The sequence below is a fragment of the Pleurodeles waltl genome, chromosome 6, assembly GCF_031143425.1.
Source record: "Pleurodeles waltl isolate 20211129_DDA chromosome 6, aPleWal1.hap1.20221129, whole genome shotgun sequence".
NCBI classification, from domain to species: Eukaryota; Metazoa; Chordata; class Amphibia; order Caudata; family Salamandridae; genus Pleurodeles; species Pleurodeles waltl.
This window is the reverse complement of record NC_090445.1, coordinates 1,302,963,798-1,302,982,029: the sequence shown is the minus strand read 5'-3', so window position 1 is coordinate 1,302,982,029 and position 18,232 is coordinate 1,302,963,798.

The following is an 18,232-nucleotide window of genomic DNA, read 5'->3' as shown; positions in this document are numbered from 1 at the left end:
TGTATATTTTGAGGGCGGGGGACATCGCAAATTGGGGAGATCTAGAAGCAAATCTTACGATGCCACCCGCCCTTTGCTTCAGGCACAATAAAGATTTCTGGCGGTGTGAATGCCAAGAATGTGAAACTTCCAATTTAATACCTAAATAGTCAAAAGTGCCCACTCTTTCCAAGGGGGCGCCATCTAGGTATACCGGTCTCTTCATTTTGCACCTATTGTCCCCAAAGACCATATATTTAGTTTTTACTGAGTTAATTTCCAACCCATGGTCCTTGCAAAACTCCAGAAATTGTAATAGCACTCTGGAAAGGCACGTAGCAGTTCGCGAGACTAGTAGGGTGTCGTCTGCAAACAAAAGACATGGGAACTTCTGGCCACCCAGATTTGGGGCGTCACCATGACAGTCTGAGAGATATGGGATACAGGCATTAATAAACAATAGGAATAGGGCGGGCGCAAGAATGCACCCCTGCCTCACACCTCGTGTTGTAGAAAAAGCTGGGGTCAGGTCGCCAGCCGAAACCCAGAGAACTCTGGCATAGTTATCAGAATAAAGGTCTTTGATAATATTAATCAAAGAACCCGGAACTTCAATATTGCTCAAGACCTCCCAAAGCTTGGCACGCGGAACAAGGTCAAACGCAGATTTCAAATCGACAAAGGCCACAAATAAATGGCCGTTGTCTACGTCTACCGTCTTCCACTTGATGGTAGTAAATCGGAAGACCTGATCGATGCTACTGACCTTGTCCCGGAAACCAGCCTGGAGATGGCTTAAAACCTGTTTTTTTGTTATCCAGTATTTTAATATGGATAACAACTGGAAGGAGAATATTTTTTGCAGGTTGTCTAATAGACTAATCGGTCTATAGTTCCCAGGGGAACTCTTATCTCCTTTTTTATGTATAGGGACAATAATAGCCACCTTCCACGTATCTGGGTAAGATCGAGTTGTCAAAACAATATTCGATAACCTATTGATGTACCTGGTCCAAACAGGTAAATCTGATTTATACAGGTCCGACGGAACACTGTCTAAGCCAGGAGCCTTCCCTATTCTTTGAGCACGGATTGCCAACTCAGTTTCCTTTAGGGTAAAGGGCAACACAGGAGAAAAACACAATCAAGAATCAGTAGCAGTGTTGTTCGAGTCGGAACAGGACCCATAGAGTTCCCGAAAATGGGAAAGCCAGGATTCTGTATCAATGTGGTATTCAGGAGTAATTGAAAGGGCGGGGTCTCTGCGTGAGACCAAGGTCCAAAAAAGTTTAAGATCACGGGCACTAACCGCCTCCACCAGACACTCCCACAATTTTTCCTCGTATTTAAGTTTAGATGACTTACAAGTAGAAGCATAGTTCCTTCTCGCATGTATAATGGCATCCCGGCTCTTTTGTTTTAGTGCTTTGGACAAAAGGCTCTTGGCCTCCCGAAACTCCTTATCAAACCACTTATGATTAGGCAAGGAAGAATTGTTTTGAATTAAGGGAGGTTTAGTAAAGAGCTCCTTAAGATCCATGAAAAAAGTCACATGAGAGGACATAACTTCCGAAGAAGATAAGACAATAGAGTCATCAAAAAGCTGATGGCAAGAAACTAAATCACAAAGCTTATCTTTGAGCAGGTTAGATTTAAAAAACGAGGACCATCTCAGCAGGCGCCTATTGCTGGATAATTCCAGCCAGTCATTGGAAGCATCCAAAACGTGAGATGGAGTGTGCCCTAAGAAAAGAGTTGCATTATATTCAATTTGTAAGGGGGCATGGTCACTGGTGCACCGAGAACCCACCTCTACATTCACTATAAGATGCCAGACTCGCAGATCAAAAATAACATAATCCAGAGTGCTACTGTAGTGGCCTCTGTAGAAGGTAGGTCTAAAATTGTCATTTGAAAATCGCCCATTTCCACAACGAAGGCCATAAGTTACTACAAGGTCTATTATCTGCATAACCCTAGCAGAGGGAGTACATGACACTGGTTGGATTGAACGCGGGGGAGATTCCATGTTTCATCTTCGGCCTGGATAGACTCAGCAAAAGCTGAATCGAATTCAATTTGGGCATTGAGATCACCTGCAATAATAACACAGTATTTAAAATGAAGGTCAGATAGGAATTTGTGCAACAGATGAATGGTACCAGACTGGTGGTTAGAAGGGCCTTAGGAGTTCCTAAGTGTAGTTATGATGGAAAAGGACAGACATGCATGTTACATAACATCATAGAAGACATATAAGTTTGTACTGGCAGTGGTATATAGAGTGCTGAGTAGTAGTGAGCTATTGTACGTTCCAACTTAGTGTAAGGCTTCATGGCTTCTCAGCATATATAAGGTTGTTTTCTTGGAATAAAAAACACAGTTGTACACTTGTAGATATTCATGACTCAAAGCTATCTGTGTACATATGTAGCACAATGCAGCACACATTGAGGAGTTTCCACACAAACACTACCAAGATAGATCTGCAGCTTAGCCTTCAACATTGTGTGTTCTGGGAATTTTTTACCATTCCTTGGACACTTCTGTAAGTTAACTAAGGAAATGCCCCTACATTTTGGTATTTCAGCTGTAAGAACAACCCACTAACCATTGTATTGACCCTTGTGGCAGGGTATGGAAACAGTGTAAATTAGCCAGTGCTTGTACGTTTCATTGCTGTAGGCACTCTGAGGCTCACTAAGTATCCTTCTTTACATCAGCTCCTTATTTAAATGTATCCTAATATAAATCATGCACGTTGCCATTTTGAAAAAAAGTACAAATGAGGTACCTTCCATGTTTATATTGGGCATTACTGATAAAAGCACATCACAAAAAAGCAGACAAAACATACACACATACCTACTGGTCCACAAATCTGCAGTCTAAGGTAGTCAATTATATTTGCCTCCTGGTTTATCACATCTGCCCATCAGTGTTTCATATGGACAGTAGCACGGTCCACTTGGAATATCTTTTGATGGTGCCAGCTCACATTCTTCCCCCTGTCCTTTTCTCCTTTGCAAAGTAGCCATGACTCACCCTATCACCAGCCGCAACCATCTTTGGAAAATAATGCACTATTAACCAAATCAGCCCTCCCAATTTCGCTGCGATTTCTATCCATCCCTGTCATTTCCACACCCTATCAAATACACATAATCCAAATCCTAATAAATAATAAAACCCCAACAAAGCCTAACTACCTCAGCAAGACAATCCCAGAAAAACAAAGTCACAACAATTTAAAGACAAATATTACAAAAACACAAAGGCACCGGACCAAATATGTAAGAGAAAATATGGACAGAACACACAGCGACAAGACCAAAAGGCTATATAACTACTGACACACTCTCAAACTACCTCCAATACCAAGCACAGATTAACAGATAGTAAAAAGTAACTTCACACTTCCTAGTTTCCAGCCTGCCACACCCATTGCATCACTTCCTGGGTGTTTCCCACCTTTTTTTTTAAACAAGTGTGTCATTTTTTTGAATCATCAGTACAGACATTGTCAGCTCTTAATTAACGTACAACTTATCAGCCACAATGCATTGTTGATGCTTTGTGGTTGATGCGTGGTTTTTGACCTCTGCAACAGGGACAATGCGAGGTGTAAATGGGTCGATGGATGGGTTAGGACCCACGCAACTGGCATGTTCTCCGTAATACACCGTAAGGAATTATGCAATGTAGGAAAAAACACCTTGGTCTCACTTTCCTTGCTCCTGACAGGGTGATGTTTCTGATGTCTAAGGTATCAGTGGTTATAATGTGCCTATGTGTGAATGTTTGCCTTCTTGGTGTTGACATGTTGATGGACATAATAATTATTTGGATAACACATAAATATTTTAATTTGTAGATATTTTTCCCCATATTTGTTTATTTGGTGGTTTGTGTTACGCTTTGGTGAGCGTTGTTAGCAGCGTAGTAGGCAGATGTTTGTCTAGCATATAGTGATACTATGCCTATGATCAAAACGATTGTGTTCCCTACTATGTACAATAGCTACATTCAGACCATCTGTCTGGACCCCTTCCATAGGATGTGTTACAGATGCATTAGACACTCAGCACAGAGACTGGCTGGGTTAGCCATTTTACAGTGAATGTGAATCCAGCTCACTGATTAACTGGAAGATTATGTTAGGTATGGTGTAAGACCATATGAGACTGTTGATTTTCTGGGAGCCAATAATTTGCACAATAAACTAGGCAACTTCCACCATCTAATGTTGTGGGATAGACATGTGCATTCTAGCCTATATGTCTGGAACATTATGTGTGGTGCATGCACAATGTTTCTTGCTGAATGTGTTTTGCAAATCTATATGGCTATCGTTTGAGTGCAGTGTGAGTAGCCCTGACAAGTATGACTAATCACAAGTGGCACAATATACAGCAAATCAATGTATGGTCTTATAAAAGAGGTTCCTTGAACCTTGCATGTTGGTAGCCATTCACATCAGATGGTAATCTATGCATTTGCTAAGAAATTACACCAAGCAAACCTGAAAGCGCTTCAATAAGTAGTACCTTCCTGGGTATTACATTACATAGGGTTAGAGCTTGACATCTCTTGTTACTTTACATTTCATTGTGTTCTGTGAACAGCAGTCCACATTGATGGAGCATCATGGCTCACAGCATATATCAATTGGCAGAAAGACGCACCATCACGTTCACATACATTCCTGCATGTAACAGTTGCATCCTTGCCTCAAGGTGCAAGTGTGCCTGCATTTTTCCTAGGCAGACAATGCAGCCCTGACACAGGACAAAAAGCAAGATTTTAAAGTGCTTTGTAAGATACAGTACATTTATTTGTAATTTGCCTGCAGATATAGCTATGGCGTAGGGAGACTGTCTGTGCTGCACTGTGTGGTTGTGCCTATAATATGACCATCATTTTACACTCACAGGACAATATGTAGACTATACTGTGTTCCACATAATTTAGAGGAAAACATACATCATGAGGTGCAGCACACTCAGTCATCACACACAGTTTGGAACTACACACCCTTTGGAGGCTTTAGAGGCTCTGAAACTGAACATACTGAAGTAGCCCACACCATCTCAACATGTGCACACTGTTACACATTGCACACCTTATGTTGTGCATGGCTTGCACATGCACACATTTTCTGCACATGGTATTATCATTCACACATGCTTCAGGAAAAATTATGTTGGTCACGGCTAAGTGTGCTACACACCAATAGACCTTTGGAAACGTTGATTGACCCGAATAGGCATCACTGTAATGTCAATCTAACTGGTGATGTTCAAATAACATAATGCTGTAATACACACATGATCTCTGTCTTACTCCTGTTAATGTTAGTAGCAGTACATCTACTCTGAATAAAGGCCTTTATGTGTGTCTCCTGGCCAAAGGATACCACATCCCCTCACACAGGAAAATGTAATGGCACAGACTCTACTTACATTTCTGCTTTGGGATGATACAAGATTTGTGATCCCCTCAACTATACAGGTGTACACTCAGGACAGAGGTAAACAACTGTTGCCATGCAAACATTAGCTCATATCCAAATCAGTCAATCTGACCATGTGCAACTTGTAACTGTGTAAGCACATACAGTTTTGTCTGACTTTTGATCCAAGTGAAATCAAACTATTTACATCTCAGTATGCTTCAGATGTTCAGATGTTATCATCACACAGCTGCAATTTCATATTGCTCAGGCTAGTTAACTGTACAATGTAATCAGCTCATATTGTTTTTAAATAGCCTTTGTTCCTAATTGAAATGCTGTGCAATGCATGTCTATTGCGTTACCTATCTACTGTAGCATGATGTGGTATATGTGACAATTTAGCAAGGAATTGGCTCACATGTTGTTCTTTGAGGAAAGACCCACATTCATCAATGCTTTCTTTACAAGTGATAGTTTCTGCATGTTCAGTTGACACTATGCCTTTGTCCACATTGCCAGGCACGGCTATGGGAAAGCTGGGCCCAGGCCACCAATATTCCAAGGACACAATGGAGAGCTACCTGACAATGTAATGCTAACAGCAGCGCCTATATCCACATTCCCTTTAAATACTTTGTAATCATCCCTTAATGTACCACAGCCGAATTGTTAGCACACCATCAACCCTTTGTCCTCCTCCCATCTTTCCCACATCTCCTGCCATTACATCGCAACAACCTCCACCCCTACAACAAACACCAACTTTTGATTCCGCCCAGGATGCTGTTCCGGTCAATCGGTTTTAGGGCCGACCCTGTTTGTCTAAGGCAACTTTCACTCACTATATCTGATGGTGTTTGCAACAACATCAGTTCAGGCAAAATGCAGTCATTCTGCATGCTACCACATTAGTGAAACACACCACAATATGATGTTTGTCAAAGTTATTGTAGTTGTTGATTGTGTGTTTAACTTTACTGTGTGCCAACTGTAATACTCTTTGCTGAAGCAGGACACAGCAAGACTGCTAGATGAGAAGTTTGGCACTGCTTAAGTATATGTTGAATCTTTGAATTCAATTTAGTTTTGGTAATGTGGCATGCCTGCTCTGTCCGTTTAATGCCCCACACTTCATCAAATTGCATTTCTGTTTTGATGGAATTGATTATTGAGAACCCATGTTACTCAAAGGGTCTGATGACTTGATTGTAAACTGTTAATCCTTGGTTCTAGTTGACAAAATGTGGGTGGCTTGATGTTTACTGTGTTATAAAGGCATACACAAATATTCAATTAAAATATTTATTTTAATGTTGAACATTTAACTTTAAACAATTCATTGTCCATAAAAGTTCTAGGGCCATATGTATGAAGAAATAGCCTTGCGAATCGCAAATAGTTATTTTTAAGAAATCGCTATTGCCGAGTCGCAATAGGCCATGTACCATAATTGCGATTCAGAATTAGCGATTTCTTAAAAATCGATATTTTGTGGTTTGCGAGGCCCATTTACGGAATCGCAATTTGCATTTTCGCAAATTGCGATTCGGTAATTGAAAATCCAAATTTCGAGAAAGCACACCTGGAGGAGCCTGATGACATTACAAGCAGGATGTGAGTCATCCCAGGCAGTTTAAGGTGCCACACCCAAACCAGCATCCAGCGAGAGCAGCCCAGCCTCACAGAGCAACACTCTGAAGGAGGCAGCACACCTGAGCAAGGATGGACACCTCAGCCCAAGGAAGGAGAAGGGAGAAAGAAAGAGGAAGCTCAAATTCAGCGAGCAAGAGCTTGAGGTGCTGACAGAGAACGTGGTCAGGAGCCATGACCGCCTTTTTGGTAAAAGCTCACCCCAGGTGCCAGAGAGTGAGAAAAGGAGACTGTGGGCAGATATTCAATCCAATATCTGCGCAATTGGAGTGGCACAGCGCTCAGTGGATGAGATAAAGAAGAGGTGGTATGACCTGCGGTCCCGTGCGAAGGAGAGGGTGGCAAGAAGACTGCAGGAGGCCAGGGGCACAGGAGGCGGTCCACCCACAGAGGCACCGTCCACCCCATTAGAGGACCTAGTGGAGTCCACACTCCTCCCTGAAGCTGTGACTGGGGTCACAGAGATAGACACCTCCGGCACACCAAGTACCAGACAAGGTAAGTGCAATATTGAATTGTAATCCCATATGTGTATGCACAAAAGCAAGTAATATAAAACATTGTGAGAAGTAGTCCATTCCACATCTTAGAAGCAGCACAACAATGCATTATGGAAGTGGCAGTCCACAACACAGAACTGAAAGTAGCACATACAATGTATTTAAGTAGAGCGACACCCAGAGGAACACAACATCCACAACACAGTGAAGAGAAGTACCTGTACCTTTATTACCATTGTGTGACCTTACTTGCAACAAACATAACTGACATGCTGCATACTGTCGTTGCAGGTGGGCCAGGCCCAGAAGCCACAGCATCAGCCAGCGTAGGCGAGACTGACACCCATCCAGCCTCTGATTCTAACAGAAGTGAGTCTCTCACCATTGCGCCAGTCCGACGCAGGCCCAGGGCACTGCCACTGCCAGAGCTCAGCCAAGACTCAGATGAGCAGCAGGAAGGGCCAATTACACCATCCCTAACAGGCAGGCGAGGCCAGATGCAGGAGGCCAGTTGTCAGCAGACCACAGCAAACCGCAGGATGGCGACAAATGCCGGTGCACATCAGAATGAGGCAAGTGAGGGTCCCTCCTTCTTTGGTGGGCTGGAAGCTGCTATGTTGCAGCAGCAGCGCCTACAAAACAAAAGGATCCTTGGATTACAAAAAAATATGCAGCAACATAGCACCAACATGGGGGGCCTGCATCAACAGCTTGAGTGCCTGAATGCTAACATAGAACTGTTGCATGAGGGACAGGTGCAGGCATCACAGGACACAAGAGAGCTCACTTGTGCTGTGCGTGAACTATGCCAGGAGCTGCGCCATGAGAGGGTGAGGCACCGCAGACAGGAGCGCAGATTCATGAACATGTTCAGGGGCTTCTGTGCTCTGTGAACAGGGTGGCTACTGCAACGTCACTGATTGCACATCGTGCAGTGGCTGCACAGGTGGAGGCAGCACACAGAAACAGGGATGTGGCTAACGGACTGGTACAAATCACTAATGTGATCGATAACATCCTGGGACAGAGGTCAGCCACACCTAGTGAGCTTGCACTGGGGGACACAGAGGACACTTCCAGCCTAGGCAGTCTAGCTGTACCCGCATTGGACACCAGACGGCGCAGTGCCAGGCACAGCACTGCCACTGAGGTGGACAATCGAGGTGCCAGTGAGGTAACTGGGCACCCGAGTGGTGTGCGTGGCCGCAAAAAATAACCTTAGCGGCCAGAGGGGTAATGTGTTCACTATGACATAATAGTGCATTACTCTGGACTTCTATTGTCTCTAGTTTTTCACATAATTTGTTTTGCTATTAGTAGAACGAACATTGCCTGACATTAAGGTAATACATTTAATTCACTACAGGTACAGTTGTCAGTGCATTTGTGTCATTCATACTTACATCTGAAATGGTTGTGTGTGATATCAGCACATCTTTGCCTTCCCTCTGCTGCACTGGTCTGCTGGCTGTAGGGGTGGTATGGGATCATCATCCTCATCAGATTCAGATTCACATATTTCTACAGGTATGCCCCTGGTGGTAGCTATATTGTGCAAGATTGCACAAGTAGCCATTATTCTACATGTGGTATCTGGACTGTACTATAGTGCCCCTCCACTTTTGTGGAGGCACCGGAAGCGACTCTTCAGCAGTCCAAATGTGCGCTCCACCACATTGCGAGTCGCCCTGTGTGCTGCATTGTATCTCCGTTCAGCAGGTGTTGCAGGATTGAGGTAGGGCGTCATCATGTAGGTGCGCGCAGCCTAGGCACTGTCTCCTGGAAGGGACAGAGGGTATGATAAATAACTGAGCCATCTGACATCAGCACGCCATCAATGTGCCATTGTATAGAGGGACAATACCTAGTAGATATCCTTCTCCAAACACCCCAGCTAGCAGTCTTGTGTGTATGCCGCCATGGCGAAAGATGTACGAATCATGTGTGCTCCCTGGGTACCTGGCCACGAGATCAGTTATGATGTAGGAAGCATTGCAAATCACCTGTATATTCATTGAATGTTGGTATTTCCGGTTGCGGTACACATACTCTGTGGCTGATGGTGGACAGATTGCAACATGTGTCCCATCTGTGGCACCTAGGACGTGGGGGAACTGTGCTATCTGGTAAAAAACTATTTTTGTCTGCTGTATTTCCTGTGGGGTGTGGGGGAATCTGATGTACTGGTGTAGTTTGCCCAGCATTGTGTTGATAAATGCATTGAAAAATCTAGAGAGGGTACTCTGTGAGACCCCTCCAGCTGCTGCTATGACCCCTTGATAGCTCCCTCAGGCGAGTAGGTGGAGGGAGCATAATACCTGCACATGGGTGGGTATGATGTGAGTTCTAAGTGTTCTGCACTGCAGTATGGGTTGTAGCTCAGCTTTCAGATCAAGTATCATGGCTGAGTTCAACCTATACCTCTCATTTATTTCCTCCTCTGTCAGGTTAAAAAGTGTAATGCGCACTCTGAAAAGTGCGCTCCTGTCTCCTCCTCCCTCTCCTCAAACCTGCCAAGATCCTCATCGTCCTCGCCATGACGTAGAGTGCAGCCATTGTGTAAAAGAGTCTGAGGCATTCTAGGCCTCTTTATATAGGTTGCACCTGGTTACAACCTGGTTTCACTTAGTGGTATTTTGCATGTGCAAAATGCCATTCTTTGATGCATCTATTTGCGACTTGGATTTTGCGACCCACAATTTGCGCATCGCAATTTCCTACTGGAAATACCGAATTGCAAAATGCGACTCGCAAAACCAGGTCGCAACGCAGAAAATCGAAATTTTTGCGATTTCTTATTTTTGGTCTACGAATGGCTTTCATGCATCGCAGGCCACGTTTTTGCACTCACAAACAGCCTATTTTTGCGATTCGCACCGTTTGCGATTGAAAAAAGTTTCATACATCTGGCCCCTAGTTTCTTAAGCAAGAAACATTTTTGCACAACCTGGGTGTGTCGCTGACTACCAGCCACTGTGTGCTGTGTCACCCCCCAGTCATCCTCATTTTCATACTTCTCCATTGGCTCCTGATCATCTTCGCATCACCCCATGGGATGTTTGTCCTTATGCACGTGTTATGGTGGATGGTACTGACTAGGATGATTTTGCAGACCATTTGGGATGATTATAGCAAGCTGCCCCCTGGCATGTTCAGGCATCTAAACCTGGAGTTTAGCCCACCAAAAGTAAGCTCCACAAATGTTCTGCTTATTATCAGTGCCTGATTGTAGACTCTTTCTCGGTCAGTCTGAGGATGTGCTATTAGGTTCATGACCCAATCTCCAGACCATATCCTTTTCAGATGAAAGTGAAAAAGACATGCCACATGTAAGTGATTTTCTTTTTGTTTCAGTAACTTTTCTCTACATGTGTGTTTTTTATGCAGATTAACTAATACATGTTTCTTACAGTATTTTAAATTATGTATTGCATATACAATTGGACATAAGTTTATACATGCCTCTTCCTGTTCTCTGTGTACTAGGAAATGGTATGATACTTTGGACACTTCTACATCATGAGATTCATGCTTCTCCAGTATCCTTTTGTGATGGATAGCTAAAGATGTTCTTGCTCAAGCCATGTTTTGTGTACACACTACAAGTGTTAAGTGACATATTATTGGTCAGATCGTTTAGACATTTGGTCTGTCCTAGGTAGGTAATGACATGGCCAACCTGATAGACACTCACAGATATATATGTTCATGTGACACCACTGAGGTTGTGGATGACATTGACACAGATGTTTAATAGTTCACTTCTTTCACATGCAATTCAGGTGCATACATGTGGGCCAGTTCTGACTTGTAACATGCATTATTATCATGTATTTGAGTAGTTTGTCATGGTGCACTTTCATTGACACATATGTCTTGCAATGTGGGCCATCCTTATGTGGGACACACTGCCGTAGTAACAAGTACCTGTAAATTATAAACCTAGACACTATAGTGTAGTATTTAACATGTATATGAATAACTCTAACTTGTAGGGCTACCTGCACTTAACTCTGTCATCATTGCTGTGAAGACTGAATGCTGAAATTGGTATCCTGATTACACTCTAATGCATTGAATAGGTTGCATTTTAATCTAAGTTCTTGACAGATGTCGTATGTTTTTCACAGCATTGTGTTAGACTCTGTGAGCTTCACTTTGCGGTATTGATGTACATTTTATTTGGGCAAATGAACCACAAAATTGATGAACTAACACATTGCTTACATATGTCAATGTGGCCTATTCACTATAGGCCCGATTCACAAAGGTAAACTTTGACCAAAAGTCTAAGTTGAGACTTAGGGGGTCATTACAACATTGGTGGTAAAAGCCGCTTACCGCCGTACAGAAAACCGCCAACACACAGCGTGGGCGAAGAATACCGCCACTGCCATTATGACCAACAGCTCGGAACCCGCCAAAATCCAGGCACCCACACAAGTCCGCCACACCAAAGGTCAGTGATAAACTGGCGATAACAAAACCTCCACCGTCACGTCAACAGGAATACGTCCACACTATTACGACCCACGAATCCACGTGGCGGTCTTTCAACTGCGGTATTCCATTGGCGGTACACACCGCTGCGCTCAAAATACACACACTCTTATAAAACACATCCACATTGGACAATTCCAAATACACAAACCTGATACACATACACACACCACTCCCACACATCCAATACAATATAAAACACACACACAAATCACCCACAAACCCTTACGACCACAAGTGCGACAGAAGGCCAGTTAGAGACACCACCAGAAAGAACAATAGCATCCACAGGCACTCAACACCATCACTCACACTACATCCACGCACCTCACACAACAAACCTCTAAATATCACCCCACACATCACAACACACACCACCCCACACATCACCCACACCACCAATTGGCACCGCAAAGTCACCCCAGGTTTTCTGAGGAGGAGCTCAGGGTCATGGTGGAGGAAATCATCCGGGTAGAGCCACAGCTATTCGGATCACAGGTGTGTGAGAAAGTAGCCTCTTTCTAGCCTTGTTACCCCCACTTTTGGCCTGTTTGTGAGTGTATGCCAGCGTGTCCTCACTGTCTCATTGGGATCCTGCTAGCCAGGGCCCAGTGCTCATAGTGAAAACCCTATGTTTTCAGTATGTTTGTTATGTGTCACTGGGACCCTGCTAGTCAGGACCCCAGTGCTCATAAGTTTGTGGCCTATATGTGTGTGTTCCCTGTGTAGTGCCTAACTGTCTCACCGAGGCTCTGCTAATCAGAACCTCAGTGGTTATGCTCTCTCATTTCTTTCTAAATTGTCACTAACAGGCTAGTGACCAATTTTACCAATTTACATTGGCTTACTGGAACACCCTTATAATTCCCTAGTATATGGTACTGAGGTACCCAGGGTATTGGGGTTCCAGGAGATCCCTATGGGCTGCAGCATTTCTTTTGCCACCCATAGGGAGCTCTGACAATTCTTACACAGGCCTGCCACTGCAGCCTGAGTGAAATAACGTCCACGTTATTTCACAGCCATTTTACACTGCACTTAAGTAACTTATAAGTCACCTATATGTCTAACCTTTACCTGGTAAAGGTTAGGTGCAAAGTTACTTAGTGTGAGGGCACCCTGGCACTAGCCAAGGTGCCCCCACATTGTTCAGAGCCAATTCCCTGAACTTTGTGAGTGTGGGGACACCATTACACGCGTGCACTACATATAGGTCACTACCTATATGTAGCTTCACAATGGTAACTCCGAATATGGCCATGTAACATGTCTATGATCATGGAATTGCCCCCTCTATGCCATCCTGGCATAGTTGGCACAATCCCATGATCCCAGTGGTCTGTAGCACAGACCCTGGTACTGCCAAACTGCCCTTCCTGGGGTTTCACTGCAGCTGCTGCTGCTCCCAACCCCTCAGACAGGCATCTTCCCTCCTGGGGTCCAGCCAGGCCTGGCCCAGGATGGCAGAACAAAGAACTTCCTCTGAGAGAGGGTGTGACACCCTCTCCCTTTGGAAAATGGTGTGAAGGCAGGGGAGGAGTAGCCTCCCCCAGCCTCTGGAAATGCTTTGTTGGGCACAGATGTGCCCAATTCTGCATAAGCCAGTCTACACCGGTTCAGGGGACCCCTTAGCCCTGCGCTGGCACGAAACTGGACAAAGGAAAGGGGAGTGACCACTCCCCTGACCTGCACCTCCCCTGGGAGGTGTCCAGAGCTCCTCCAGTGTGCTCCAGACCTCTGCCATCTTGGAAACAGAGGTGCTGCTGGCACACTGGACTGCTCTGAGTGGCCAGTGCCACCAGGTGACGTCAGAGACTCCTTCTGATAGGCTCCTTTAGGTGTTGCTAGCCTATCCTCTCTCCTAGGTAGCCAAACCCTCTTTTCTGGCTATTTAGGGTCTCTGTCTCTGGGGAAACATTAGATAACGAATGCAAGAGCTCATCCGAGTTCCTCTGCATCTCTCTCTTCACCTTCTGCCAAGGAATCGACTGCTGACCGCGCTGGAAGCCTGCAAACCTGCAACATAGTAGCAAAGACGACTACTGCAACTCTGTAATGCTGATCCTGCCGCCTTCTCGACTGTTTTCCTGCTTGTGCATGCTGTGGGGGTAGTCTGCCTCCTCTCTGCACCAGAAGCTCCGAAGAAATCTCCTGTGGGTCGACGGAATCTTCCCCCTGCAACCGCAGGCACCAAAAAGCTGCATTACCGGTCCCTTGGGTCTCCTCTCAGCACGACGAGCGAGGTCCCTCGAATCCAGCGACTCTGCCAAGTGACCCCCACAGTCCAGTGACTCTTCAGTCCAAGTTTGGTGGAGGTAAGTCCTTGCCTCACCTCGCTGGGCTGCATTGCTGGGAACCGCGACTTTTGCAGCTACTCCGGCCCCTGTGCACTTCCGGCGGAAATCCTTTGTGCACAGCCAAGCCTGAGTCCACGGCACTCTAACCTGCATTGCACGACTTTCTAAGTTGGTCTCCGGCGACGTGGGACTCCTTTGTGTAACTTCAGGTGAGCACTGTTTCACGCATCATCGTAGTGCCTGTTTCTGGCACTTCTCCGGGTGCTACCTGCTGCTGAGAGAGCTCCTTGACTTGCTCGATGTCCCCTCTCTCTCCTGGTCCAATTTGCGACCTCCTGGTCCCTCCAGGGCCACAGCAGCGTCCAAAAATGCTAACTGCACGATTTGCAGCTAGCAAGGCTTGTTGGCATTCTTTCGGCGGGAAAACACTTCTGCACGACTCTCCACGGCAAGTGGGATTTGTCCACCAAAGGGGAAGTCTCTAGCCCTTTTCGTTCCTGCAGAAACCTCAGCTTCTTCTGTCCAGTAGAAGCTTCTTTGCATCCACAGCTGGCATTTCCTGGGCATATGCCCATCTCCGACTTGCTTGTGACTTTTGGACTTGGTCCCCTTGTTCCACAGGTACCCTAGATTGGAAATCCACAGTTGTTGCATTGTTGGTTTGTGTCTTTCCTGCATTATTCCTCTAACACGACTTCTTTGTCCTTAGGGGAACTTTAGTGCACTTTGCACTCACTTTTCAGGGTCTTGGGGAGGGTTATTTTTCTAACTCTCACTATTTTCTAATAGTCCCAGCGACCCTCTGCAAGGTCACATAGGTTTGGGGTCCATTCGTGGTTCGCATTACACTTTTGGAGTATATGGTTTGTGTTGCCCCTATCACTATGTTTCCCCATTGCATCCTATTGTAACTATACATTGTTTGCACTGTTTTCTAAGACTATACTGCATATTTTTGCTATTGTGTATATATATCTTGTGTATATTTCCTATCCTCTCACTGAGGGTACACTCTAAGATACTTTGACATATTGTCATAAAAATAAAGTACCTTTATTTTTAGTATAACTGTGTATTGTGTTTTCTTATGATATTGTGCATATGACACTAAGTGGTTCTGTAGTAGCTTCACCCGTGTCCTAGTTCAGCCTAAGCTGCTCTGCTAAGCTACCATTATCTATCAGCCTAAGCTGCTAGACACCCTATACACTAATAAGGGATAACTGGGCCTGGTGCAAGGTGCAAGTACCCCTTGGTACTCACTACAAGCCAGTCCAGCCTCCTACATTGGTTGTGCAGTGGTGGGATAAGTGCTTTGAGACTACTTACCACTCTTGTCATTGTACTTTTCATAAGAGAAAAATATACAAAACAAGGTCAGTGTATATACACATAGCCAAAAAGTTTTGCATTTCCTCTTTTCACTCTTTTCTAAGTGCTGAAAAGTACTTCTAAACTTTCAAAAAGTTCTTAAAAGTTTAAAAAGTTTTTTTTTCTGTCTTTCTAAAAAGTTCTAAAAAGTTTTTTCTCTTTTTCTATCACTTTAACTCTCTCTAAAAATGTCTGGCACAGGCCAAAATGTTGATCTGTCCAAACTTGCATATGATCACCTTAGCTGGAAAGGAGCAAGGAGTCTCTGCATAGAGAGATGTTTGAGTGTAGGGAAGAATCCTTCCTTGGAACTGTTAATTAATATGCTTAGAGAACAAGATAAGGCTAAAAGTGCCCCATCTGTTGAAAAAGTAGCTAATGGTTCTCAATCTGATCCAGGGACTCCCCCAGGAAAAGGTTCAGGAAAGAAACTTCTTAGCCTGCCCATTACTAGACAGTCTAGCATAGTTGGTAATGATGATGAGCCACACCATACAAATAGTGTTGTCTCACATCATAGCAAAAGCATTTATTCTCACCATACTGGTAGTGATGTTTCTGTTAGCCAAGCTGTTAGGGTGGCTTCTGTAAGGGACAGGTCTCCTTCTGTTCATTCCCATCATACCTCTGTATCTAGGAATGTCCCTCCCACCAACCCTGATGACAGAATGTTAGAGAGGGAACTCAATAAGTTGAGGGTGGAACAAACCAGACTGAAGCTTAAAAAGCAAAGGCTGGATTTGGATAGACTGTCTTTTGAACTAGAGAAGGAAAGACAGAAGTTGGGTTTAGAAACCCATGGTGGCAGCAGCAGTATTCCCCATAGTCATCCTGCAAAAGAGCATGATTCCAGGAATCTGCACAAGATAGTTCCCCCTTAAAGGAGGGGGATGACATTAACAAGTGGTTTGCTGCACTTGAGAGGGCCTGTGTTGTACAGGATGTCCCTCAAAGGCAGTGGGCTGCTATCCTATGGCTATCATTTAGTGGAAAAGGTAGGGATAGGCTCCTTACTGTGAAAGAAAATGATGCTAATAATTTCCAAGTTCTTAAGAATGCACTCCTGGATGGTTATGGCTTAACCACTGAACAATACAGGATAAAGTTCAGAGAGACCAAAAAGGAGTCTTCACAAGACTGGGTTGATTTCATTGACCATTCAGTGAAGGCCTTGGAGGGGTGGTTACATGGCAGTAAGGTTACTGATTATGACAGCCTGTATAACTTGATCCTGAGAGAGCATATTCTTAATAATTGTGTGTCTGATTTGTTGCACCAGTACTTAGTGGACTCAGATCTAACCTCTCCCCAAGAATTGGGAAAGAAGGCAGACATATGGGTCAGAACAAGGGTGAACAGAAAAGTTCATACAGGGGGTGACAAAGAGAACAATAAGAAGAAAGATGGTGAAAAATCTCAAGATAAGCATGGGGATAAGGGTAAAACCAAAGATCCCACTTCAAATCTTAAACACTCTTCAGGGGGTGGGGATAAAACAAATTCTTCCTCTTCTTCTCAACCTACACCATTTAAAAAGCCTTGGTGCTGTGTGTGTAAAAATAGAGGCCATAGGCCAGGGGATAAGTCCTGTCCAGGTAAACCCCCTGAGCCTACCACCACTAATACATCAAGCTCTAGTGCCCCTAGCAGTAGTGGTACTAGTGGTGGGACTGCTGGCAACAGTCAAGTTAAGGGTGTAGTTGGGTTCACTTATGGGTCCATAGTAGAAACTGGGGTAGTCAGTCCCAAGACAGTTTCTGTCACACCTAGTGGCATTGGCCTTGCCACACTGGCTGCTTGTCCCCTTACAATGGATAAGTACAGGCAGACAGTTTCAATAAATGGTGTTGAGGCCTTGGCCTACAGGGACACAGGTGCCAGTATCACTTTGGTGACTGAAAACCTAGTGCACCCTGATCAACACATCACTGGACAACAGTATAAGATTATTGATGTCCATAACTCCACTAAGTTTCTTCCCTTAGCTATAATTCAGTTTAGTTGGGGTGGAGTTACTGGCCCTAAGCAGGTGGTGGTATCACCTAGCTTACCTGTAGACTGTCTCTTAGGTAATGACCTAGAGGCCTCAGGTTGGGCTGATGTAGAGTTTTATGCACATGCAGCCATGCTGGGCATCCCTGAGGAATTGTTCCCTCTCATTTCTACTGAAATGAAAAAGCAAAGGAGAGAAGGCCTGAAAACTCAGGATCCCTCTCCATCAACAGGTAAAAAGGGTATCACAGGATCCCCTAACCACCCTACCATTCCTGTGGTGGGAGAAACCTCTCCTGGGGTGACACCTGTTCCAAGGGAATCATTAGCTGGCAAAGCTGGACTCCCTGAGGTAGAAGTACCTCTCTGTGGGATAACTAACATTGGTGAGAAAAAGAGCACCATTTTAGTTAAAATGGAGCATCCCTCCAACCCTCCCAGAGAAACTTTAGTGCAGAAACCCTGCACTGCCTCACAACACTTAGGAC